The sequence below is a fragment of the Mus musculus genome, chromosome 5 (genome assembly GCF_000001635.26).
Source record: "Mus musculus strain C57BL/6J chromosome 5, GRCm38.p6 C57BL/6J".
Taxonomy (NCBI): domain Eukaryota; kingdom Metazoa; phylum Chordata; class Mammalia; order Rodentia; family Muridae; genus Mus; species Mus musculus.
This window is the reverse complement of record NC_000071.6, coordinates 35,141,883-35,167,817: the sequence shown is the minus strand read 5'-3', so window position 1 is coordinate 35,167,817 and position 25,935 is coordinate 35,141,883. Positions and strand designations below refer to the sequence as shown.

Genomic DNA, 25,935 nt, shown 5'->3' with positions numbered 1-25,935 from the left:
AGGTAGAGGATCCCATTATCTCTAGGGTCATATTTATATTCTTTCTAAATATCACATATTTGTTTCACACGTCTGCTTTAACAAAGAATCCTATCACCTGTGTGCCCCAGAAAAACATTATTTGGCATAACTGGCTTTCCAAAGAAACCAGAAGTTTCCATTTCAGAGGAAAAAGGCCTCTGATCACATGGTCTCCTCTATCTTCTTGCTTGCCATAGTATGTAGGATCCACCCAAGTGATCCAGGGCCAGCTCATCTTGAGATTTTTATGGGTTAGTAAAGATGTTTTCTCCCCAGTGATGTCAGCAAAGCTTCAAGGCCTCATGTGGGCATGTCTTTGGGAGCTACAGTTCAGACCTTTCCCAAGTCCTGGCTTTCTCAACCAACTGAGCTCCCCCAACACCACAGCTGGACCACACTTGTCAGACAAGTACCTAATAGTCTGTTTTGAGCCACTATCCAGCATTCCCTTGGGCCCCCCCCCAAAAAGATTTGTCTATAAATGGTCTTCATGTTGGTGAGAACATGCATGGACCTTCTGCCTGCCAAGGTTTATAGGACTTCAAGTCACCATGACAAATGTCCCCAAGAAGTGTTCGGCATTGGGCTCCTTCCCAGACGTACAATGTTAAGGTAGTGTCTGCCCTTCCATAAAGTGGCCATGGTCCCATGCAACCCCCTATGGTGGGCAAGAGGTTGAATAAGGCGTAAAGTGCTGAGGAGCAAGAGGTGAGAGACTGGCACCCAGAGTAGGGTCTGGAGAGTCCTTGGAACTATGGCACAGCCACAGCCGTGCTAAGCTCACCTGGAGGGAGGAGGAAGAGGAGGAGGAGGAGGAGGAGGAGGAGGAGGAGGAGGAGGAGGAGGAGGAGGAGAAGTTGGAGTTGTTTCCTGTGATTCAGGCAGGGGTCTAAGCACTGGGTGGGGGTAACAGAGAAGGATGGACAGCCTCTGGGGTAAGTGAGCTCAAGTGTGCATGTGTACACACACACAGAGGGAGAGAGAGGAAGAGACAGAGACAGACACCAAGAGTCAGAGAGAAAATACAGATTCCCTCATATACACACACATACAAGCATGCACACGCAGACATAGCACACACTCTCAGTACATACAGAGGGAAAAAACAGACTCTCACAGCGTACATACATAAACAGAGATAAAACACAGTCTCTCTCATACACACACACACACACACACACACACACACACACGCACGCACACGCACACACATACCCCACTCACTCTGTGTGTAAGAACTCAGATCTTCTCAGTCAGGCTGGTTCTTGAAACTGAGGAAAGGAAGTGGAGACTGGCTCTAAGAGTTCAATTCAACCTTGGGTGGGGTGTGTTCCAGCAGGAGGTGATGCCTAATTCTGACAGGAACTCCAACCTTGAGGTGAACATCTTAGGAGGAAGTAGAGGAGTGTGTTGAAGGCTCATCCTCACCCACCACAGGAGGATGTCAGATATCACAGCAAAATCTCCTCCCTCCAAGGCTGACAGGATAATTGTGTGGTCTAGAGACGAGCAGCTATGAGAGGTGCAGGCAAGAAAGGCGGGTCAGCTGCTCATCTCGTCGCTGTGACAGGCCACCTGACAGAAACGGCTGTGAGCAAGATGGGTTTATTTTTGGCTCTCAGTTCCAAGAAGGTCTCACATCATCATGATGTGTGACACGGAGGCAGGCATGTGGGGTCACATGATGGCAGTCAGGAAACTGATCCATGGAGCCTAGGCGGGGCCATAACCACAACTGTAGCACGTGGGTCCTCCATTGAGGCCCCATGCTCAAAGTTCACACAACCTCCCAAAACACCACAAGCTAAGAACAAACGTCTGTAGTTGAGGCCTTCCGGAGCCGTTCTACATTCAAACTAGACAAAAGGATATAGCTGTTCTGGGAATACCGTGGGATGGAGATGGATTGCAAAGGGGAGGGCCTGATGGCATCTTGACCTTCGTACTGAGGCATGAGTTGCTCTTGAATAAAATCAAAATGGTTTGTAACAAGAATACTACCCATCCATACCACCAGGGTTTCCTGGAATCACAAAGGGGCTAGACCTTCTCCCTCCCTCCCTCTGCATCCTCCCTCCCCATGCCTGCTGACTTCCTCCCTGTGGAAGATGAAGCCACAAGCTGAGGCAGGACCACAGCTTAGTCAAGTGACCCTCCCTGCCTGGTTCTTATCAGTTCCTCTCTTCACCTCTTCTCCCAGGCTGCTGTAGAGCTACCCAGCAGACCTTAAAAGTAACCTCAGGTTGAACCCAGTGACCTGTGGTCCCAACTGCTGGCAAGACTGAGGCTCAGGAAAGTGGGTATGACCCCACAGAGCAAAGCCCTTTCAAAAACGGCTGACACAACCTGACCTGGAGGCTGACCTACCTAACAATACCCTCTTCTGACAGCCCCACTTTGCTAGTCAGACCCCTCCAGATTGATATCTTCTGGCCCCCTCAGTTTCTTCCCAGCCCCTCGGCTTCTTATCTCCTCAATTTCTTCACCGCCTCTCAGCTTCTCCTCAAAATTCTTCCCAGCCCCAAAGCTTCTCCCTAGACCCTCAACTTCTCCCCTGGGGCTGAAGAGAGGTGGTTCCTCTCCCAGGGCCTTCACTCACACTCCCCAGCTTCCTGGATGCACATGCTCCTGGCATCAGGGCTGTCCAACCAGGCCTCGTAGGTTCCTTTCTCCTACCTGAGACTACCCTCGGGAGCCACTCTGACCACTCCCATCCCTTCCCCAGCATCCTGCTGCTGAGATGCGTAGGTGAATCCAGTCCTCCCTGCTGCACCTGGTCTTCCTCCCAGGTCTTCACCTTAGCCATGCCAACTATGACCCAGAGTCTCAGCAGGCTCCCCACGACCTCCTCATCCGCTGGGCCCAGGGTCTGCGCCTGACACCCCCTGTGGTGAACCCACTAACACTAAGCTCCCCATTCCATGCCTCACTAAGCTATGTCCCTAACAGCTTCCTTGTGTTCCCACCTGACCCTCCACCACAGCCTTTTCTATCTCTCCTAGGCCAATGTGTCCCAGGACCCAGAGACCCTCAGCAAACCCCACAACCACTGTCACAAGGAACATGATGGATTTAAAAAATATGCTGTGGTTCCACAATCTTCCTTCATTAAGACATCAGTATTTGTGGGATCCCACAGGGGCCCCTTGTTCCTGTTTCTGGCTCTTCCTCATGACATAGCCAGAGACATGGACTTCATCGCCCTTCCAAAGAGTCATCCGATGAGTGTGGTGGTTTCCTTTCCTTTCTGTTCTTGCTTCACGGTTCCGGGTCTTCTGATCACTCTGGACACAACCCGTTCATCTCTCTTTCTGCTCATCAAGGAGGAGGATGGTGTATGGAGACTCATTCCTTACTTTTTTTTTCAAATTTATTTATTTTAACTAATTATTTTATTCATGTATTTAAGTGTGTGTGTATGCAAGTGTTCCCATAATGTGCATACACGTGTGGAAGTCAAAGGACAATTTTCATGAGTACATTCTCTCCTTCCACTGTGTCCTGGGGATCTAACTTGGGCCATCTTCCAACCTCTGGCTTATTTCTTATTTATGTGTAGTGTGTGTCAGAATGCCATGAGTGTGCATGCAGGTACCTGCAAAAGCCAGAAGGAGAGGTCATTACTTCTTGCAACAGGAGTTACAGGCAGTTATGAACTGCCTGACTTGGGCACTGAGAATCAAATCCAGGTCTTCTGGAAGAGAGGCAGCGCTCTTGCCCACTGAGCCATTGCTCCGGCCCCATCTCCCTTTCTAATACAAAGGTTTTAATGCGATGGAATTCCTTGAGAGTGGTGCTCAAGTTCCAGTCTATACGTTTCTAGCTTTTATTCAGTTCAAACCCCATTCTAATTTCCCTCTCCCTGATCCAGTATGGAAAAGAGTTGGTTGATTAAAAAATATTTAGGGATTTCCCCCAACATCCTGTGTTGGTAAAACAGATTCCTCATCTAATCTCACTGAGGACAGAGAACACACGTGAAATGAGTCATTTAATTCCTGAGTCTTGCTTAGCGGCTTCAGACCTGGTCTGTCATGAACAGGTCTCTGCACAACTGCTAGGCAAAGTGGCTTCAAAGTCCACCAGGATTCTGTCCTGGCTGATTTCCTGTTGCTTGTACCGTGTTTGGGAGATGATTATTGCTGTGTGCTTCTTTGTCTCTCTTGAACATCTCTTGCTCCCTGAGTCGCTGGAGGCTCTGGCTGAGCGAAGGCGCATCAGATCAGGACAGTTCCATTCTTTGTTAAGCCAGCTTGGGTGACATTATGAGGTGACCCCAGTCTTTGCTGATGCTCTGTCATCTGAGATCTTTGCTGCCTGGCCCTGAGCCACCTGTCAGCAGTCACTGGATCACAGTCTCACTCTTTACCACTGTAATCCTTGATGATGGCCACCACTTTGACAGCCTCTCACTGCTTGTTCACATGTAACAGTGACTACCGGTGGCAGACGGCATATAGCCGCCATGTTGCCAACCCTTGCCTGCATCCATGTCTTCTTCGGGGTGAACAGAGCTGTGATTGGGTCCTGTCTTATATCTTCTGCTGGTCTATAGGCAAGCACATCTTGGTTAGTTCCTGGGCAGTGATGTGGTTCTTACTAGCCCCTGCCCTCTGTGGGGGCTCTCCATGTTGAATGATACTTGTGTCCTGAATACCACGGGCTTATATGTTCCCCAAGAATTGTAGTTTTGTTGGTTGTTCCCTAAGATGTTTCACCACCATGACTGGAAGTGGGAAGTCCCTTAAAGCCTTTCTTAAAATTGAACTTGAGTAAACTGCCCACCATCAGTATCCTTTAAAGAACACACACACACACACACACACACACACACACACACACACACACACACACCTTTATTCACCACCCCTTCTAGTCTCCCTTTAGACCTCAGCTCTTTGTGGGCAACTCCACACTAAGTGTGATGGCTTTTTACTCTATCGGCAGCTCACCATCTGTTCCCTGACCACACCAGACTTGGGCTTCCCCAAGAGGATGGCGGTCCCCGCCACCTGGTGCAGGACACAGTGAGTGCTGAGACTATGTGGCCTTGTTTTGCCAGGTTAGCTGATTCATGGGATCGGGAGCCTTTCTTTCCTGGGGGAAAAGAAGAAAGTGCATGGGAAGCAGAGCACCCTGGGCTAAACAGGCTCCTAAGCAGGTCCTGGCTTCCCAAGGCCCCAACTATGGAGGCAGGAGGACACAGTGTGGGTGCTAGTGCAGGGGTCAGCACGCAGGTGTACAGGATGATCCATATGGGTCCCAGTCAAGTGGCGTGAGACTGGGCCACCTCCCTAGATTCCTCTGCAGACCCAATAAACTGTTGTGCAGTGGGTCTCCTCCCTGTTCTCCTTGCTTCCAGCTCACACAGCTCCTTCTGAGGCCTGCTCTGGGCTCAGTGAATAGGCATCTGACACAGTCGATCAAGCCATAAGTGATTGGACAGGAGAAGTAACAGGTGATGGCGGGTGTGGGCACAGAGTAAGGATGCCCTGTGGGAAGGATAGGGAGGCCCTATCTGAGCAACTGTATAGTCTGTCCCACAGGGCCTTGGGCACAGACCTAAGGAAGTAGCTATGGTCACACTTGCGTGTCAGAAAAGGTGCATGGTGGCCTATGAAGATGGGATGGGAGCACTACTTGATTGTGGGGGAGGGGAACTTGTCCCCAGAGGAGATACAGACATGGGTGGGCAATGACCTGATTGCCTGATTGCAGGCAGAGACTTCTTTCATAACAGCTATGAGTCTGTGAAAATATATATATATATATATTCCATAGTATCAGATGTATTTCATATATCATATATAATATAATATATATGGCCTCTTTCTTGAAGAGAAGTGTGTGTATGTGTGTATGTGTATATTATATATAAAAGTACCACATATATATTTCACATGCGCATTATGTATGATGCATTATATATTGTAATATATATATATACACACAAATAGAGGCTCTCAGGCCCTATTTCCCTAGAGTTTGGGAGCTGATCTAGAAAATTAATTCTGTAAAAAACCCAGGAGCCCCTAATTGTAATATATATATAATGTATATATTATATTATAATATAATATATATGGCCTCTTCCTTGCCTTTGTCACAGCACTTCTGAAGTCTTTGCAATCTCCAGAGAGGCAAGAGTGCTGTGAGAACCAGTGAGGAGACTGGTGGCTGGATTCAAAGTAGCTTCAGGATGGGGCTGGTAGTGCTAAAGACCAAGGCAGGATCAGAAGACTGGATGTTGAACCCCTCTTCCTCCTAGAGACTGAGCAGCCAGGGTCAGGGAGCAGGATGAGTTGATCTCCCAGGTCACCGATGTAATCCTTGGTGCCTATGAAAAGAAGCCATAGGCTCCTGTGTGCTTCAGGCTGGCTGAACAGCTAGCTGGAGGTGTCTGCAGTGGGGCCCAGTGGGTGTGGCTTACTCTATCTCTTTTGCAAGGTCCTTAGCAGCCAGCTGGTGAAGATAAGTGGTTCCCTGGAGTTTGGGAGCTGCTCTAGAAAATTAATCCTGGGAAGGGGCCTGGGAACCTTATTTGTCCATTATATGCATTGCAGAAGAGACTGGCGCTCACCCTATGATGCTTGTCACCATCTCACGTGGGTGGTGTGGGGACTACAGCAGGTGTGGGACACTGCCGGACAGCTGCTAGATACCACGGTGTGGTGGCCAGGCAAAAACTGGAGCAACAGCTTGGTTTTGATCTTCACCATCTGCAAGGGCCTGCAGTTCATCATTCTAGGAAAAAGTCCAGCCTCTGCCATTGGCCTCTGCATCTTAGGTAGTTCTGGCCTCTTCCTCCATGGTAAGGTTAAGAACCTGGGCTTTGTGTGTGTTTTGTTTGGGCCTGGGTTGACAATGCCTTTCAGACTTATGGAGGTAGGTTTGCAGCTTGTTCTTAGACATGATTTTATTTTGTTATGTAACACGGAGTCAGCATCTTTAGATACAGGGAGAATCCTGAACCTCTCTCTAGGCCTACAAGCTTACCTCCTAAACCCCCTCTGTCTAGACACCATCTCTAGCTTCTAAGGTGGCTCCTGGTAGACAGCCTAGTAGCCCAAGGCATGTCTCAGTAAGAACCCAGAGAAGAATATGAGGACCCCCCAGAGGATACAGAGAACAGCCCCCTCACCAACTCAGCAGATGAGCTGGAGCCTGACCCCTGGGGTGTGAGAGGAAGGGAGACTGTGTGATTCAGGTGAGAGGTTTGCTCAGTGGGGGAGAGTGGACAGAGGCCCAGGGTCTGCAGACCAGCCCTCAGCAGCATGGAGGAGGGCCACTGCCTTGGCAGTGGGGGCTTCTCAGAGTTCCCTGTGTACAACTGTGGCCTCTGAGAGAAGCAGTACAGTTCTCAGAACTTAGGAGGCCCGTGAGAGTCATAGCAACGTCTGCAGAAAGGACCACATGGGAACAAAATGAGAGTGACCAGGGAAGTGCCTGGAAGCTTCCAGTGTGCCACCAAAGCCCATCCCTAAGTGCCTCCTTGTCCAGCTCTCTGCCTCTGAGGACCCTTGACACCCTGGGACTCCCCTCCTAAACCCTTTGAGTCCCCATACATACTCTGTAACCTACACATACACACATATATAAATACCTGTGTGGTGTGCCGTGTGTGCCATGAGAGTTCATATTAGAAATTAAGGTTGGAATGAAGGAAATTTGTGTTCTCCTCCTCAGCCAGTAATCAAAGAAAATGGAGACTACTTGGCACATCGCCACAGTGGAAACCTGGAAGCTGGTGAACTTATTGTTACTCAATTAATTTTTGACACCGTGGAAACACACAGATGTGTCTTTATTTCTGCCACTGTGCACTCAACAAGTTTGTTCCTTGCTCTTAATGCTTTTCTGGGGTGTTTTTTTAGGAACATGAACAGTGCGTCTATCAGCAGTCTTGGCCTTAATTATTGAAGTTCTTTGGCTCTCACTCAGCAGCAAAGGCTCACCCCCCACCCCCACCCCGTGTCCCCCCAACCCTGGTTTTCTACTCTGCCTGAAGAGCACTCCTGCCCCAGATCAGGGTCACTCTGCTCACAGATCCGGCAAGGTGGGGAAAGGGCCTTGGGGGAATCACATACAGCCCGGGCTGACCAGCAGCCCGATCTGAATCTGGCCAGGGCAGGACAGTCACCTGATCCATGACATCGAGTAACACAGATGGCCAGTACCTGATTCCAACTTCCAGAAACAAACCCCGCTTGGCAAAGACGGAGCTGACAACCTGAGCCAGGTGAGCCGGTTCCTGCCCAGAGCTGCGTTGTGGCAGCTGCTGGGGCTTAACACAGACTTCTTCCCCTGCTGTTCTAGAAGCTGAAAATTCAAACTCAAGGTGTCTGGCAGGACTGCCGGCCTTCTGGAGCTCCGAGGAGCCCCCCCTTTCCAGCCCCCAGGAGCTCCAGGTGTTCCTGGCTCCTGGCCACACACCTCCTGTCTCTACTTCTGTCTGCGCATAGCCTCCTGCCTCTTTGTGACCCTTGTCTGATTTTCCCTCCTGTGAGGACATCTGTCACTGGATCCAGGGCCAGCACAGGCTGATTTCTCATTTTTACTCATCTCGTTTGCAAATACTAAATAAGGTCCAGTGAGTTTGAGGGACACACATGAATCTGAGGCCAGACTGGCTTCCACCTTTCTCCAGTCCTTGTGCAGCCTTAGAGCTACAGGGTGCACCGCCATGCCCAGCTAAGCGGGAACCCTGGGCAGAGTTCCTGGCAGGACAGACAGTGGCTGGAGGCAGAGGTTATCTTCTCCTCCCTTCCTCCTTTCCTCTTCCTCCCCACCCCACCCCCACTCCCCCACCCCCCACCCCTGTCCCATGGAAAGTTCCAAGTATATTTCATTTGTAGGTGAGCAAGGACACCCTGGGGAAGCTGCTCTGGGAATGGAGGCCAGGGATGGAGCCTGCAGCCCCACCCCACCCCCGCTCTCTGCCCTCAGGAAATTCACAGGAGTGGGGATGTCTGGGAGGAGAAAGAGGCTGTCTCCGAAACATGTAGAACCCTCCAAGGACTCATTGTTAAAGAGCAGCCACTTTCCTCCAGTTCCAGACTCAGCTTGATAGCGCCAGGCAGGCACTCAGAGGCATGTTTATTTTCTCTATCTGGGCCACGGAGCCTTGAAGCATGGGCAGTGTCAGGGCTAATGGCCACTGTGCCCAAGCCAGCTGTGTAGCGTGCATGGGGCAAGGCTCTAGGACTCCACGCCACTATAAGGTTTAGTGGCCCGTGCCTGACAGCAGTGCACATCTGTCACCACACGAAGGAAGTTTTGATCTCAGTGAGTTATTTCACTGTGGGGCTGCCATCCCCCATCAGGAAATGCCAATGACACAGGCTTGCTGTGAAAATTAACCTCTTGGTCTTATTTGTTTCTGCCCTAAGTAAACAGTGACCACTGGCTTAGGCCCCAGTCAGGTTTTGAGCTAGATTTGTGTGGGATCAGGACAAATGTCCCTACCCTTCACAGCGGATTCAACCTCACCTTACACAACCCAGCTTACTCTACTTCCTGTATGATCACCCTGCCTTGGGATCCAGCTCCTCTCAGACTCACAGAGTCACCCAGTCACCCTGTAGGACCATCTGTGCCCTGGCCTGTCTGAACTCTCCTTGGAACAGACTTCCTGTGTGCTTGTGATGGATAAGGAACCAGTCTCTGCTCCCTGGACCTCTAACTTTGCCCCCGACGTTTGCCCACTCCAGACTCCCAGAATTCTCCTGGCTTCAGGGAAAACCATGCTCCGGAAGAGCCTGGCCACCTCTGAAACGTGACAGAAATGCCTTCTGGGTGCTTCAGAGGGCAGGGGAGAGGAGCACCCACACAGAGAAGGCAAAGCCAGGATGGGTAGCTAGCCCACTCCAGCTGCTGCCCTACCCTCTCAAGGAGAGCCAGTCAGGCTGCAGTGGTGCCTCCCGCTCCCTCTGCCTTAGTGGCTTCAAGTCTCCTACCCATACCAGAACAGCAACCCCACCCGTGGCTGGAGCCCCATCCAATGGGGCAGCCCAACAACTCCATGCTGCAGAGTTCACCCTCAGCCATACCCTACTCCCAAACCAAGGCGTCCCAAAGCAACATGGGACCCTCCTAAGCCCCTAAGGCTTCTGGAAGCCATGAGACCCCACTCAACTTTGTTCCACCCTGCCAACCCCCCTTTAAACATGGCTGTCGCTTAGTGAGTCTAGCTTGGGCAAAGACTCTTCTCTCTAGATCCAGGAGCTGTGTGACAAGAAATCGTCACCCCTTCCCACTACCCACTCACCCTTTGCCCCCTTTTGCACCTCAGCTCTGTCCCTTCAAGGGTTCCACTCAGAACCACTGCCTAGAGCAAATCCATACATCCCCATACGGATGCCTCTGACATCCAGGACTCTCAGCCCAGTAAAGGACAATCCACACGAAGGCAGAGTAAGGCAGGGCGGCCAGGGTTGAGTGCTGGGTGGAGAGTGAGGGCCTCTGAGGGCCAGGACCTGGGACAACACTTCTAGGGCTTGTCTGGCCGGGCCATAGAAGCCCACCTGGTACTAAGCATGTTAGGTCTAGGAGCACCAAACCTTAATTAAGAAGGCAGCTAAAACACTTCAGTGGGGCCTTGGAGAGTGTAGCATTTCTTGTCCTGACTTCCTGGTCACTTGCACTTTGGTGGGATCTCTGCTCTGTGGGCCTAGGCATGTGCTAAATGTGTCCTTCTCCATGGGGTCCTCAAAGGCTACGGCCTCTGTGGGCAATTTCAAACCTGCTGTCCTGTTCCCAGGAGGTCCAGCCCCCACCCCTTAGGATTCTCTTGGCTTGCACCAGCAATGCTCACAGACCCTCCCTTATTGCACCCCTCATTCAAAGCTGGGCTCAGACTTTTCTTTTTGAATTTTTTTTAATTTTTATTTTATGTGTACAGGCATTTTGCCTACACGTATGTCTCTGCAGCATTTGTGTGCCTGGTGTTCATGAAGCAGGCCAAAGAGGAAGTCTGATCCTTTGCACTGGAGTTCCAGAAGGTTGTGAGTACCGTGTGGGTGCTGGAAACCGAACCTGGGATCTGTGGAAGAGCAGCTGGTGTTTTTAATCTCTACACAGATACACACGAGCAGATTTTTTTTTTTTTTTTTTACAACCCGTGAACTCTTCTTTGACAGCTCGGACCTCCCTGAATTGTCATGCCCACATCTGGGCCTAGTTTTCTCTCCCAGCACACCGGGGACTCTCAGGAAATGAGGAACAGCCTTCCCTGCACTCCTGAGGAAGGCCTGGCCCAGGATGGGCTCCGGGAAGGAATGCTATGGAGTTCAATTCAAAGTTGCACAGTGAGTCAGCACAGCTTCTGGGGCTCCGTGCAGTTCAAACTCCACCTAGGGAATAATTCTCTTTCTGCTTTGGCCCAGTTATGTTCCTGGTTTCTGGGCAAAGCTACTGAGTGATGTTCTGAAGACAGTTGTGGTAGCAGGCTGAGAGCTGGCACCACGCAGAATCTCCTCTACACGCTAGCACCTCCCTGTCCTAAGGCCCCTCTTCACACCCCTCTGCCTCTGCCTGGGCCACCCCTACAGCCTGGGGCAAGAGACCAGCCTGGCTGAACCCCTGTGTCTCTTTTGATAAAGACAGGACCGGTATTGAGGTCACAAGATTGTGCATGTATTAGCACATGTCAGACCCAAGTGGGAATCCCAGAAATGGACTCTGTGGATCCAAACAGATGGACCCAGGTCTGCTGCTTCTACCTGCTAAGTGTTCGGCCTGAAGGCACCAATATCCCCAGCTGAGAAGATTCAAAAAAAAAAAAAAATCACAGCTCAAGAATCATCTAGAGACTCAGAGGACTGGAGTAGCTGAGAGGCTGTCCTGAAGCACAGGTTGTGGTGAGGACAAGAGTCCTCTATTGTTGGACACTTCAAGCCTCCAAGATAGGCATGCGAGGCACATGTGGAGTCATGCATACACACAAGCACACACAAACCACACCTTAGAACTAACAGGTGAGGGCCAGCCTCCCCCCCCCCCCCCCAGCCTTGCCTGGCCAGCCTGGAAGGATGTGTGAAGGCATGCTGGGAGGAACCCGCCTCTCTTACAGCCCAGGGCATTGTTTTGGACTAGGTCAACCTACTCTAGTCAAAATGAGTGAAACAGGGGCTGCCCCACCAGAACAAAGCTCCTTCGATCCAGGGGAGGTGGCAGCTCAGAGACAGCCACACACATGAAGAGAGGCTCAGCCAGGGGAACCCCAAATCTCTCTGGCTGCCAGAGAGAAGCATTTAAGAGCCTCCGAGAGCAGGTATTGGACCTTCTGCAACTGTGTAGTGAGATGACTGCAGTTTCGCTCCTAAGTTGTCAGGCAGTCCTGTATCTGGCTCAAAGAGCTGAGGACTACCATTTCTGGGTAACCAACAGTCACCTAGCCTAGCCACAGCTGTCTACACAGGCACGCAACCTGACCACCACACAACCTGGAAATGCACACTGGGTCCCTTGGGTCAGGACCCTGCTGGCAGATAAGGAAAAAGGGCAGGAGGCAAAATGTCCCTTCCAGATCCTGTAAGGCCTAGGTACAGCAGCCAGGTAGACTGCCAGGCAGCCAATCCACAGCTACCTCTCTGACAAACATCCACCCACCCAATATCTACCACTACAGCCCCTAGCCAACTCCCCATACATCCACTTAAAGCCTGCACCCTGAGCCTTACCTGTCAGACTCCCTCCATCAGCCTTGCTCCTGCCACCTATATGGTTACGTTTTCCTCCATGCGCACGTGTGCACACACACACACACACACACACACACACACACACACACACAACACACACAGAGTCTTATATTTTAGCATGCCTTAAGCAGCTCAATGGTTGCGCCACTCCAAACCTGCATGAGGCTAGCACACTCTCCCTGCTGATGTTCCTGAATTATTACTTATTAAAATCTATATTCCATCCTTCCTGCCCTGGACCCAATGTGGGGAAGGGCTGGGGCCGCTCTTCCCCGGCTCTTACGTCGTGATGGGTATGCTCTCTCTCTTCTGCAGCTCTCAAGCCTGGACCTTATTCCTTTCCTGACATGGTGATTCTTAATCCTCCTTCCTCTCTCGGCCCTCTTGCCCGAGAATCCTAAAGTCCCACCTCTGTCTCCCTGCCCAGCCATTGGCCACCAGCAACTTTATTTACCAATCAAAGCCAACTGGGGAGCAGTTGGCTTCAGTGTCTTACATGCAGATTCTCATTGGAAAACCAATTAACATAATGCAAGCATTAGACCAAATCCACAGTATGCACAAAACTAAAAACTAACTAACCAGCCACTAAACACAGCACCCATGTAGGGACAGTACATCCATTCCACCATCAAACCACCTGATGATTTGTGCACCCCAGTTCTGACCACCACGCAACCATCTACTAAAGAACACAGTGGCACACCAGTCAGCACACCCCACCATTGGCCCAGCCGGTACCCCATCCTCTCACCCACATCCATTCAGACACTTATCCATCCACCCATCTGTGTCTTTCCTATACTGGGCTGTTCATCCGCCCATTCTGTTAATTCACCCTCCAGGACCTGCTCCCCTGATCCCCACTGAACTATCTCTCAGAACAAAAGGACCTGCTTTTCTCTGTTGGATGTTGTGTTGGCTCACGCCAGCACAAGGAAAGCTTTCTCAAGCATGAACAGAGAGAAATGTGACTGATCTCATGAAGCTTGCAGAAGCAGTAAACATCAGACTTTAGCTTCAGAAATGAAAGACTGAAAAGGGAAAAAGAAAGAAGATAACAGTCCTAATTGCAAATGAAACAAAAGATGCAGCTGGGCTTCCTGGTACACTCCTGTCAACCCAGCATTCAGGAGGCTGAGGTAAGAGGATCCAGAATTTGAGTCCAGCCAGGGCTATATAGAGCAAACTCTGTCAGAGAGGCAGTGGAGGAGGAGGAAGGGAGAGAAGGACAGAGGGAGGGAGGGAACAGGAAAGCAGATGAAACAGAAACTGAGGCAGACAAGGCGAAGTGGGAGAACAAAAACAGTGACCGCAGACATAATAGAAGAAAACTTTCTAACTCTTGAAACTGAAATCCTGGGAAGAATAATACAGAAAGCAATGCTCGGAAAACAGCACTCCCATTTCATGAAAAAGATCTGTGAAAGATTTGAAAGCAAAGATAAACAGATTATCTTAAAAACAGCTAAAAATTAAACCTAAATCATATGTCCTCCACTGAAAGGTGTCTGGAGACTGTGGGACAAATGACCCTGGCACATCAGTCCTGAAGCCTTCTAGCCATCTATGAGGGATCCAGAATGATGCTCATAACCTCATTCCATAGGAGGTTCATGACCAAGGCACCCATTCAAATGAACCCCTCCTCGGACTGGCCACTAAAACCCCTGGGGATCCTGGAGCTAGAAAGGAGAGAATAAAGCAATGAAGACCACTAGGAGGAAGCTTGTAGCTGACACAGCTTAAGTTAAATCACAACAATGACAGCAAAAAAATAGAGTGCATTACCAAAGAGCAGGGGATTTAAATCCGAGGCAGGCTGGTTTGTAGTTCTGTGGAAATTAATGCACCTAGAAAAGGAAGAAGAGGCGTTGGCTCCCTGTTTCTTGCAAAATGGAGCCCAAAATAGCTGCTTAGGTTTTGATTATTAATTAAATAAAGCTTTAAGACTATTTTAAAAACAAGAGTAGAGTTGTGAACAGGGAGGGGAAAGATGGGAGCTGTGTCTGCAAGATGAAGGAAATTATCAGGGAGGGGAGAGATACAGCATGCCTCCCGGGGACAGTCTCAATCCAAACTCAGCCCAGGACCTCCCACCAGTGAGAGACACCACAAAACAAAAGAACGCAGAGCAGGGCATTTAACAATGAAAAGATAGGAAACTGAGAAGATTGGTCTGGGAATTCATGCCACAGAACTGATTGACAGCCAAAAAGCCTGGAACACTGTATGCTCCAGATAAAGGTGGCAACTAACATTTGTGAGTTAATTAAGTAAGAAAAACATACAAGCAAAGGAAGAAGGGAGAGAGAGAGAGAGAGAGAGAGAGAGAGAGAGAGAGAGAGAGAGAGAGAGAGAGAGAGAGAGAATAATTATCACAAGCACAGCTCCTGTCTTTCCCCTTCCTGTTCAGGATTCTACTCTTATTTTACTCCAAAGGCCGAGATAAATAAACCAGGCGTGTGATAAGAGAGGCAGAAGCAGCACAGAGCAAGCACTGCAGAGAAGAGGCCCAGACGCTGCAGCATAGCCACATAGTCATTTAGATGTGAAGGGAATAAATATTTAAAATGAAATTTTACACAGCCCCTGCTTTCTTGATACGACAAAGCTACAAATAATAAACATGAAAACAAAATACCAAAAAGATCCAGGCACTTAGAAAAGTAGGCGTCCCAGAGCAGGGCAGATATATAATAATACATTTGTCATAAAATAAACATAAGGATCTTCCTCAGGGAAGCATAAGAAGGGGAGCCAAGGCTGTAACCAGGCCCCATCCATATCTCAGCAGCTAATGCGCTTTTTTAAAGTAATGTTAAAAAGTCTGTGCTTGGCATTCACCTTGGGAGCACAAGGAACTCTTCTGGTTTAAAGGGAGTCTGGCAAGAGACCATGACCCAGACGCCACCAGCTTCCTGCAGGACCTCTCTTCCTCGGGAATACAAATGACATGAAAAGAAACATCTAGAGATGGAGCAAATAGTTCCTCTGTGACTACATACCACAGACAAGGGCAAAGAGAAAAATCCCCTTGGCAGGGATGCTGAACAACCTTAGAAGTCACCAATCAAAAGTTTTAAAGTTGGGTAGGGAGGCAGGGGGTGGGGGGTGGAGAGGTGGGACTAGGAGGGGATGAGTTTGAAGCTGGTCTGGTCTAGAGAGCTTGGCCTACACACACAAAGCCTGTCTCAAAAAACCAACCAACCACCGGGCATAGTGGCACACGCCTTTAATCCCAGCACTCGGGAGGCAGAGGCAGGTGGATTTCTGAGTTCGAGGCAAGCCTGGTCTACAGAGTGAGTTCCAGGACAGCCAGGGCTATACAGAGAAACCCTGTCTCAAAAACAAACAAACAAACAAACAAAAAAAAAAAAACCAAAAAACCAACCAACCAACAACAACAACAAAAAGTTTTTTTAAAGGGAAGGAAAGAGGGTTTAGTGCTTAAAAGCACTTGCTGCTCTTGCAGAGGACCAGAGTTTGGTTCCCAGGATCCACATCCAGCAGCTCACAACTGTCTATGACTCCAACTCCAAGGGATCTGTTGCCCTCTACTGGCTTCCACGGGTACCTGCACTCATGTGCACATACCCACACTCAGACACATACATACACATAAATAAGATAAATCATTTTTAAAATACACATGGCAATGGCTTGGGAAGCTCCAGACTCCAGGTCCCTGCAAGACTCTGACAAGGGCCTGGGTTCCTTCAGTGACAGATAGATCCCTTCATGGGGCAGCAAAGTACATGACTGCCTTGAAAGCTTCAACATGCAGGAGGGACAGGTGCTACAGCTGTAGGCCAGCTCGGACTGGAAGGCAGAGGGAGCACTTCCACTGTGCTTGCCAGGAGAGCTCTTGGATTAGAGGAGTCAGGACCAAGGAAAGGTAACTGATGCAGGAAGAGATGGGCCCAAAATGAGGCTTCACTCTTGGGAAAGTGCAGCCACCTAGGAAGCTAGAGCATGGTGGAGGTTGAGGCACAAGGCCTTGTATCAGTCAGCTCTGCTGAGTAACAAGCACACACAGCTCCTCACATAGCACTAGCCAAGGACTAGGCTTGCCTGGAGGCCAACGAATGCCAGTAGGTGAGGCTGGGTCTGTTCCTGTTTCTTCTTTTTTTTGTGGACAGTGGGCAAATGAAAAATGCTTCTCAAAGGTCTCTTAGGGTTTCTATTGCTGCCACACACAAAAAAAAAAACCCATGATCAAAAAGCAAGTTGGAGAGGAAAGGGTTTATTTGGCATACATTTCCACATTGCTGTTCAGCACTAAAGGAAGTCAGGACAGAAACTCAAATAGATCAGACCCTGGGGACAGGAGCTGATGCAGAGGCCATGGAGGGGTACTGCTTAATGGCTCAATTCACATGGCTTGCTCAGCCTGCTTTCTTAAAGAACCCAGGACTACCAACTCAGAGATGGCACCACCCACAAAGGGCTGGGCCCTCCCCCATCAATCAGTAATTAAGGAAATTCTCTATAGCTGGATCTCATGAAGGCATTTTCTCAAATGAGGCTCCTTCCTCTCTGATGACTCTAGCTTGTGTCAAATTGACACACAAACCCAGCCAGAACCCAAGGTCAACAGAGGAGAGTCTTCTGTCAAGGCCCCAGATATACAACATCTATTTGTTCCTCACCCCATGTTCTTCAACACTGAACCTGTTCTGGGTCTAAAGTGTGTTCTCTTCCCACAGGAACATGAAGGGTTCCCTGGCATAGGACAGAGATGCAGAAAAAATAATCTTTCTATATGTCACCTGCCACACCAGCCTGGGGAAAGTTGGTTTTGATCCTAAAGGCAAGCAAGGATCCATTAGCAATGGCATGGGAAGAGTGACAGAGGAGAAAGTGACGGGGGCACGGGTGGCAGGGGAGAGGCAGCAGGAGCAACTGCACCATCCTGGAGGGAGATAAAAGAAGCCTGAGTCGGGGCGATGAACTGAGTGGAAGACATAAGGAGAGGAGCTTAGAAGGTGGAGCCTCTGTATTCAAGAGCTACTGGAGGCCAACTGGTGCAGACAAGGCCAGTCATCTGGCTGTGTCGTGGCAAAAGGAGTCAGGGCACATACAGGAACAGCAGGAGAGGTGAGCAGCCCTGTTCTCTGGTGCTGGCCTGAGACACCTGATTCTGCAGTGAAGCCTGCAATATGTGCAAAAAGGGAGCAGAGGTACTGGTGCCTGCCCAGGACACCATCCCAGAGCATGCTGGGTCTCAAAGGAACCCCATCCCTGACTACCTCCTCGAGAAATATCCCAAAAATCAGCAGTAGGTTTCCACAGCAACCTGAAAGCCAGCTACTCCCTACCCAGCAGTCTGGCTGCCAGATCCTAGGTGGGCAGGGGAAGGCACACACAGGTCCCTGTCACTAGGGAACATACAGCTTGCTATGCTCTGATAACAACTCGGTCTCCAGTCTATGAGCTTCAGTCTCATAGAGAAGCTGAGTCCCAGAGTCCCATGCTTCCATAGCCAAGGGCAAAGGCACTATCCTCTCTGTCCTGGTCACGTGTATACACCTAAGGTCCTGTCCTCCGTCCATGTTCCCAACCCACAGAACCACTGTATGCACACACACACACACACCTTTAAAATAACTCAAATAGTTTATATGATTATTGTGGCAAGATAATCCCAAGTCCTGAGATCTAGGGCACCCTGGGGTTTCCCCACATGTAAAATATGACGCTGGGGAGCCTAATGTCTCCCAGAGCATCCTATTCCACAGAAGAGGGTCTCTTTCCCCAGTTCACATAGACTCAATGCTTCCATAGTTACAAGGTCCTTTTTCTTGTGACCAGGAAGTCTCCCTGCCAGGCCTCTGCCTTGGTTTGCTTTCTATTGCTGTGACAAAGCACTGACCCAGTTGTGGGAGGAAAGGGTTTATTTGTCTTACATTTCCCTGTTACAATCTATCACTGAAGGACATCAGAGCCGGAACTGATGGAGGCAGGACCCTGGAGGCAGGAACAGAAGCAGAGGCCATCAAGGAGTGCTACTTACTGGCTTGCTCGCCACAGCTTGCACAACCTGCTTTCTTATACGGCCCCAGACCACCTGCCAAGAGATGATGCTATTCATAGTGGTTTGGGCCCTCCCACATCAGTCATTAATCAAGAAAATGTCCCCATTGATGTGCCCCCTCCAGACCAATCTAATGGAGGCTACTCCTCAACTGAGGCTTCCTCTTCTCGGGTGACACATTTGTGCTAAGCTGACAAAAAACTAACTGGCACATCCCTGGCACTTTCTGAGGACCCCTCTCTCTACCTCAGCATCCATCTCTCTAACCTACACTCTGACCTGCCTGCCTCTTCAGCCCCTGGGTCTGGTGCCTGAAGCATTCCCATGGGAAATGCCTCAACTGAAAAGAAGGTTCAGTGACTCCCATTCTCTTCCTGGCCCTCACACCCGACAGACTTTCCAACCTTGGCCATGCCCCTCCTCTGTCACACCCAACCCTTGGTGCAGTAACACAGTGCAAAGAGGGCTCTGCAGAGCAGCTCTAGACTTGGCTCTGGTCTGGAAAGGTCATCAAGAGACCTGCCACACTCACCTAAGAGCCAACACAACTCAGCAAGCTCAATATGGACTCCTTCCAGACCCATATAGGGTCATTCCTGGTAGTGGAATTCAAAAAATAAGGATTGGCGGTTGGATAGGGATCGGTATGAGGGAGGATGAAATATGTAAATGGTGGGGTATAGACAGATGGATGGATGAATAGTGATGGGATAGATGGCGAGTGGCTAGGAGTAGACAGATTGAATGATGAGTGAACAGTGAATGGGAGGATAGACGGACAGGAGGGGGGTGGGAGGCAGAATAGACCATGCATAAGTGATAAATGGCTCATGTGTAAGGACACACTTGGCAATGTGCCCATCAAACGTCCAGACTGAAGCTGAGATCCATCTGCCCATGTTATCTGTTTGGTCAATGAATGGGGCCAAATCCAGGCAGCTCTGAAGGGCTGGCTGGCTGTCAGAACCCCTCCTGAGGGAGAGTTGAGGGCTAAAGGAGTCCGGATGAATGGCTGAATTTCAACTGCTCGTGTGTTTCTGTGTTTCCACATGGGTGTGTGTGAATGTGTGAGTGTGTGCTGGTGTGTCTTCATGTGCACATGAGCATATCTGTGTGTCTTGCCCATGTGTGTGGCTATATCTGCAAGGGTGTGTGTGTGTGTGTGTGTGTGTGTGTGTGTGTGTGTGTGTGTGTGTGGTAAACCTGTGCCAGGATGTCTCTGTGGGAGTTTGTGCATCTTGGTGAATCTCTGTGTCTGCATATGTCTGTCTGTCTGTCTGTCTGTCTGTGTCTATTTGTGTTGGTGTGATCTTCACACCCTGTAGCTGAGATAGCTGCTGTGTTTCTTGCTGGCTCCTGCCAGTGCTCAGTGATGATAAATGTTTGACAATTGGCTCTCAGAGCAAGGGCTGAGGATCCCTGTGCCTTCTGTCTGCTGATTTCCATGAAGCAACATCCCCCACCCTCCACTGACCTGTCTTCACTCCACCCAGCAGGCAGTGCTGCTGGGCAGAGCAGGTCCCACCTGGCTCCAGAATACTCTGGCCTGGGTTTGGCTCCCCTGTTCGACAAGCCTCAGTCCCCCCCCTTGCTCACCCCATTCTCCATTGGCTCTCTGCCCAAACAGATCCTCCTGTAGCCTCCAGTCTGTCCTAACTGTGCAGTCAAACCCAGTCTAGACAGTTCTTCCCAGCCTGTCTGATGTAGTAGGCTGCAGAGCCCTGGGTAAGTGCCCACAGGCAGGGCACAGCTCATTGGACACACCAGCGGTTCTCAGAGGCCTGCACATGCTGGCTGCAGCCCTGGAGGAGAGTGTCACCTTGGCCATTTCACACTGTCTCCAGAAGCCCTCCCTTCTGCCCCACCTCTTATCAGACAGCAGCACTTCCCATGAAGCTCATGCAGGAAGCAGGATCCTGAGATGGTGCCTCCATTCATTCATCTAAAACCCCAAGTCTTTTTCTCCCCTCCCCCCCATCACACAGGCTGTGCTAGATGCAGAAACAGCTAAACAGTGGCATACAGGCACACAGAAAGACAGCCTTGGCTCAGGCCAGCCCACCCACATGGGAACAGGGACATTGGTCCCTCTGTTCCTTGACCACACAGATCAGAAGCATGCCCACTCTCAGCAGGGAAGCAGGAGGACCAGATACAAATGGAGGAGGACCCTCTCCCGCTTCTCACCATCTGCACTCCGTTGGCTGCCAGATCAGCTGCCTTAGCCTACCTAGGTGAACTAGGTCCTGTCCTCCCTCTCCACCCACCTTCAGTAGTCACCTTTTCCAATGGGGTGGCCTTATGTGCTTTCCCATAGCCCCCCATGGCTCCCCAGGCCCAGAAACTTAAAACTTCTCTCCTGGGCACAGGCTGACTCTGCCTTCCCTGCCCAGGCTCTGGAAACCTTGGCTTTGCATTCTTAGGTCTCCTTACTCCTTATTCATTCACTCATTCCTTAACTCTTTAATTTACTCACTCATTCCTTCACTCATTCACTTATTCCTTCACTTACTTGCTCATTCATTCATTCACTCACTCATTTCTTAATTCACTCATTCCTTCACTCACTCCCTCACTCACTTGCTCACTCATTCACTCATTCCTTAATTCACTCATTCCTTTACTCTCTCACTCATTCACTCATTCCTTCACTCACTCACTTACTTGCTCATTCATTCATTCATTCACTCACTCATTCACTCATTCCTTAATTCACTCATTCCTTTACTCTCTCACTCATTCACTCATTCATTCCTTCACTCACTCATTTCCTCACTCACTCATCCCTTGCTCACTCATTCCTTCACTTACCCACTCATTCACTCATTCATTCCTTCACTCACTCATTCATTCATTCCATCACTCACTCACTCTCTCATTTATTCAGCCCTGCCTCATTCTCTCAATCCCTTACTTACTTGCTTGTGTCTCAGGATCCTGGCTTCTTTCTCTGTCCTTTACTAGCCTGGACCCTGGAGGCATAGAGAACATGGGAGCATGGAAGACATTGGTCATGTGTTTTGAAAGCATCTCTGTTCTGTGGGTGGGGCTGGGGCACCTCTGCAGCACCTGTAGGCTCCATCCCTTCTGGGTCTCTGAGCACAGAGGATTCCTGTCTCATTATCTCATGTTAAGCAAACGCAGAGTGCCTGTGTCATTCAGATGCACACACCCCAGTAGGGGATCTGGACTCAGGAGGTAGGAATGGAGACAATTAGTATTTTATCTACATCCTGGCTGGTCTGAAGCTGAGCTTCTGGTGTCCCCAGGGAACACTGAAACTGACCCTTGGTGGATAGAGGTGAAGATCAAGCAGTAGCCTGCCTCCCCCACCCAGGGCCCCCAATAGAGCCCCTCAGAGTGTGAGTGTGACAGAGCATTGTCAGCTGGGATCATGCTGCCAGCAGGGTGACTGTGGACATTCAGTGAGTTCCTGGTGCAAGTCCTCTGGTCACCTTCTGTGGGACAAGACAAGAAGGGTTTTCTGGGACCCAAGGCCTAAGGTAAGGCTATGGGGGCCAGGGACCAGACTTAGGAGCTTCTGGGAGGCTGGGAAGACCTTTATCTTAAGGTCATGGCTAAGGAGGGGTAGACAGGGAGGGGCCTGTTACCTCCACTGCTCTCCCAGAAGAGCTCTGGGTTCTGGCATGTGCAGCTACCCTAGCAGGCCACCATAATGAAACAGTTGGCTCTGGGGCCCCTATTCTTCATTGTCCTTGGTGAGTGGTCACATGTCCCTTGTCCTTATAGGGCCTGGACCATGAGGGGTTTGGAGGCCACATCGTAGGAGACTATAGGCTTCTCTCAATGAATGAATTCTGAAGACCCAGCTGTGAGTCTAAGGATAGAAGTGACCAGCTGCAGCCAGGAGGTCAAGGAGCTCGGTCACCACTCTAGACATACCTTGTCACAGAACTCCTGCTGAATAGCACTCTGCAGGGAAGGCTCCCTCTGGCCTCAGTTTCTGGCCTGCCTGGTGTCTAGAACCCTCTTGGTGAGATAAACTTAACTGCGGCCCACTTGGCCACCTTTGCTTTCCTGTTGGGTGGAGGCCAGGTCACCTGGCCCCTTCCCACGTTCAATTGTCCTCACTGTGAGGCTGGCTCAGTCCCTGCCTGAGATCTAGTCTAACCAGACCCTGCCTTCAGGCATCTATCAAGGGTCTGCCAGGCTCTGCTGGACCCAACTGTGCCTGTCTGACTGTCACTTGGATTCAGTGGTTGGCAAATATCTGGTGCAAAGGGACAAGCAGGCTGGCTAGATGCTATCACCATATGTGGCTGTGTGGGGCCAGACTAGGGACATGGAGGAGAATGCATTAGGGGCAGGTGGCCTCAGAGTCTCTCGTATCCCTTAGACACTGGAAGGAGAAATTGAAGGTTTGCAACTAAAGATGGAGAGGGTGCTCACTCCACACAGGAGAGGTATGCTCTTTGAAGTGTGTCTGGAGGAGAGTCTCCTCTGATTTAGCTACATCTGAACTTTCCTTCCAGTTGTCCTTGTCTGATGTCACCAGGCTGGGGACAAGAATGATGGACCCCAGTATCTTCTGCTAACCCCAGAAATGGATTGGGTTGGGATGGTCAGGGTGAATGAAAGATGAGCAAGTGAATGTGTAAGTGAACAAGTGAATGAATGAATGAATGAATTAGAGAGAGTTAATGAGTGAGTGAATGAATGAATGAGTACATGAGCGAGTGAATAAATCAGTAAGTGAATAAGTGAATGAATGAGAGTTAATGAGTGAATGAATGAGTATATGAGCGAGTGAGTGAATTAGTAAGTGAATGAATGAATAGATGGATGAGTGAATAAATTAATGGATGAATGAATGAATTCAAGAACAAGCGAGAGAGAGTGAGTGAGCGAGTGAGTGAGTGAGCAAGCTAACCACTTCACTTGAGATAACAGATTCAGAGATTCAGTACCAGCTCTGGGTGACCCACCAGACTCCAGGCAGACATCTGTCCACATTCCACCCATGCAGCCTTCATCACTGGCCTGGTGCCAGCTGATTCTTTGGCCCCGGGTCCCTCTTGCTGCCATTATTTTGTACAGGAGATAGTCAAAGAATAGGGGGTGCAGGAGACCACAGCTTCTAGAGGACACAGCAGAATCTGCCTTGGAAATACCACTTGATTAGCACAGGTCCCTGCACACGCTCTGGCTCCTTCTCCCACAGCTTCCTCCCTCTGCCTAAAGTGACTTCAGTCCTCAGCACAGGGTGCCACATCTCCCCAGGAACTACCCCCCCCCCCCCGCACCCCGACCGCCTGTCCACATGGCTACTTGTGCAGTGGTGTCTCACATCCAACCCAGAAAAGGCCCTTCCGATGGCAGTTTCTGCCTTGTTGGACACGGTGTATACCCAGCATGCCTCTGCTTCCTGGCCACCCCCTGAGCACAACAGGCTGGCACCCTGCTGGTGGCCCTGCCGGATTTGTCCTGGTCTGAATAGCTCCATCCTTGGGTGGCTGTAAGTTTCCAAGCCCAGCTTTCAGCCAAAACCCTTTCATTAGCTCTGTTTGTTTGGGCTGTTTTTGCCCTTTTAAAGTGAAAATAGTTTATTTTTAACATATGGATGCTTTTGCTTTCTTTTTAAGATGGTGTAAAATTAAAAAAAAAAAAATCTCCGGCCTGCTTCTTTTCTTGGCCAGCTTGTCTGAGCAGCCCTCTTCATGAGACACCCTGGGCTCTTTCAGCCCCACCCCAACCCCTGCCCCACCCCCACCCACAGCCCCCGCTGCTCCACTAGCATCTCAGAGAAGAACTTCAGAGGTGCAGGAGATGGGATTAACCTCCAGAAACAAACCAAGGGGACCTAGCAGATGATCCAGGGACAGAGGCCTATGAACAAAAACTAAGTGCTGGAGCTGTGGAGTGGCTACCACAGCACAGAGCCCAAGGGAACAGCCCTGCCTCTGCCCTCAAAACCACAGGGGAGGCAGGGAGACCTCAAAGAAGGGAACAAGGAGAGGAAACAGAAGAGACCAGAGGGCAAACGGGGCAGCTTCTGAGCTGAGCCCTGAAGGCTTAGTGGCATGAGTGGAACAGCCAGGCTCTGGATAGGGCCACAGGGCCAGCCCAAAGAGCACACAGTGCCCTGATGGTGCCAAATGTAGTGGAATGTGCTTGTAGTACCAACCTTTGGGAGGCAGAGGCTGGAGTTGGAGACCAGCTGGGATACATACATACATGCATACATACATACATCCACATGCATACATACATATATACACACACATGCATACATACATACATACATACATACATACATGCATACATACATACATACACACATACATACAACAAACCAAAAGACCCTGATGGGGTGGAGGATAAAAGACAGAAACAGCCAGAAAAAGGACCATGGCCATGCACACGTGTGCCCCTCATAATCAACAGGGTTCACCTGATGTCTAGGGTGCCTCTTACCTGGGAGCACAGAGAACGGGTGCTACTGGGACAATCAGACATGTGTGACAGAAGCACAGATGCAGAGGCCTTTGCTTCTGCCCTCCCCAGATACATGGCTTCAATAGGAAGAGCACACACCAAGGACAGTCATGGCCATGTTATTAGTGACAGCACAATGAATATTCCTTTGCTGTCCTTCAGCAAGTGACCAAGATTCAGCCACACTGTGAAGCTCTGGGCATTTGTGACCGAGGGAACATCAGCTCTCCATGTGCCCTTGAGCTATGTTCTCTAGGATATTCAGAGAACAGCACAAGACACTGAATGAGACATGCAGGATGCCACCAGCCGAGAAGGAGAACACACCTGGCTTTCAGCTCTTGCTATGACTGGCAGTGGTGGCTCCCCCAAAACACAGCCATAAAACACGACAGTAAGTTACAGGTGCTGGAGACTATGTTCACATTCTACCCAGAACATTTTCTGAAACATCAGAAAGGAAGGTGGCCCCACAGAGACACGGTGGCACTAATAAATAGAACAGAGACAAGAGACACGGCTGGAATCCACGTGCCCCAAAAAGAAGGGGATGAGATAGGGATTCCGATATGTGCACAGAGACCCCCAAAGTCCTCTACACAAAGCCACCTGAGCAAGGGGAAAGAGAAGAGGTCTCTCCATGTGTTGTGGGAGCAGGGGACAGTCTGGAGGCTGCCCAGTGCTGAGAGACACTTGCACCCTGGCCAGTTAGCCCCTCGG

At 50.1% G+C, this 25,935-nt stretch overlaps 1 long non-coding RNA gene across 1 annotated transcript; it reads left to right on the top strand.

The window, feature by feature from the left end:
• The first annotated feature begins 6,476 nt into the window (after positions 1 to 6,476).
• On the top strand, positions 6,477 to 7,921 carry Gm31601. Its single transcript, XR_376871.2, has 2 exons — positions 6,477 to 6,832; positions 7,708 to 7,921. It is a non-coding gene; the product is annotated as a predicted gene, 31601 (long non-coding RNA).
• The last annotated feature ends 18,014 nt before the right edge of the window (positions 7,922 to 25,935 follow it).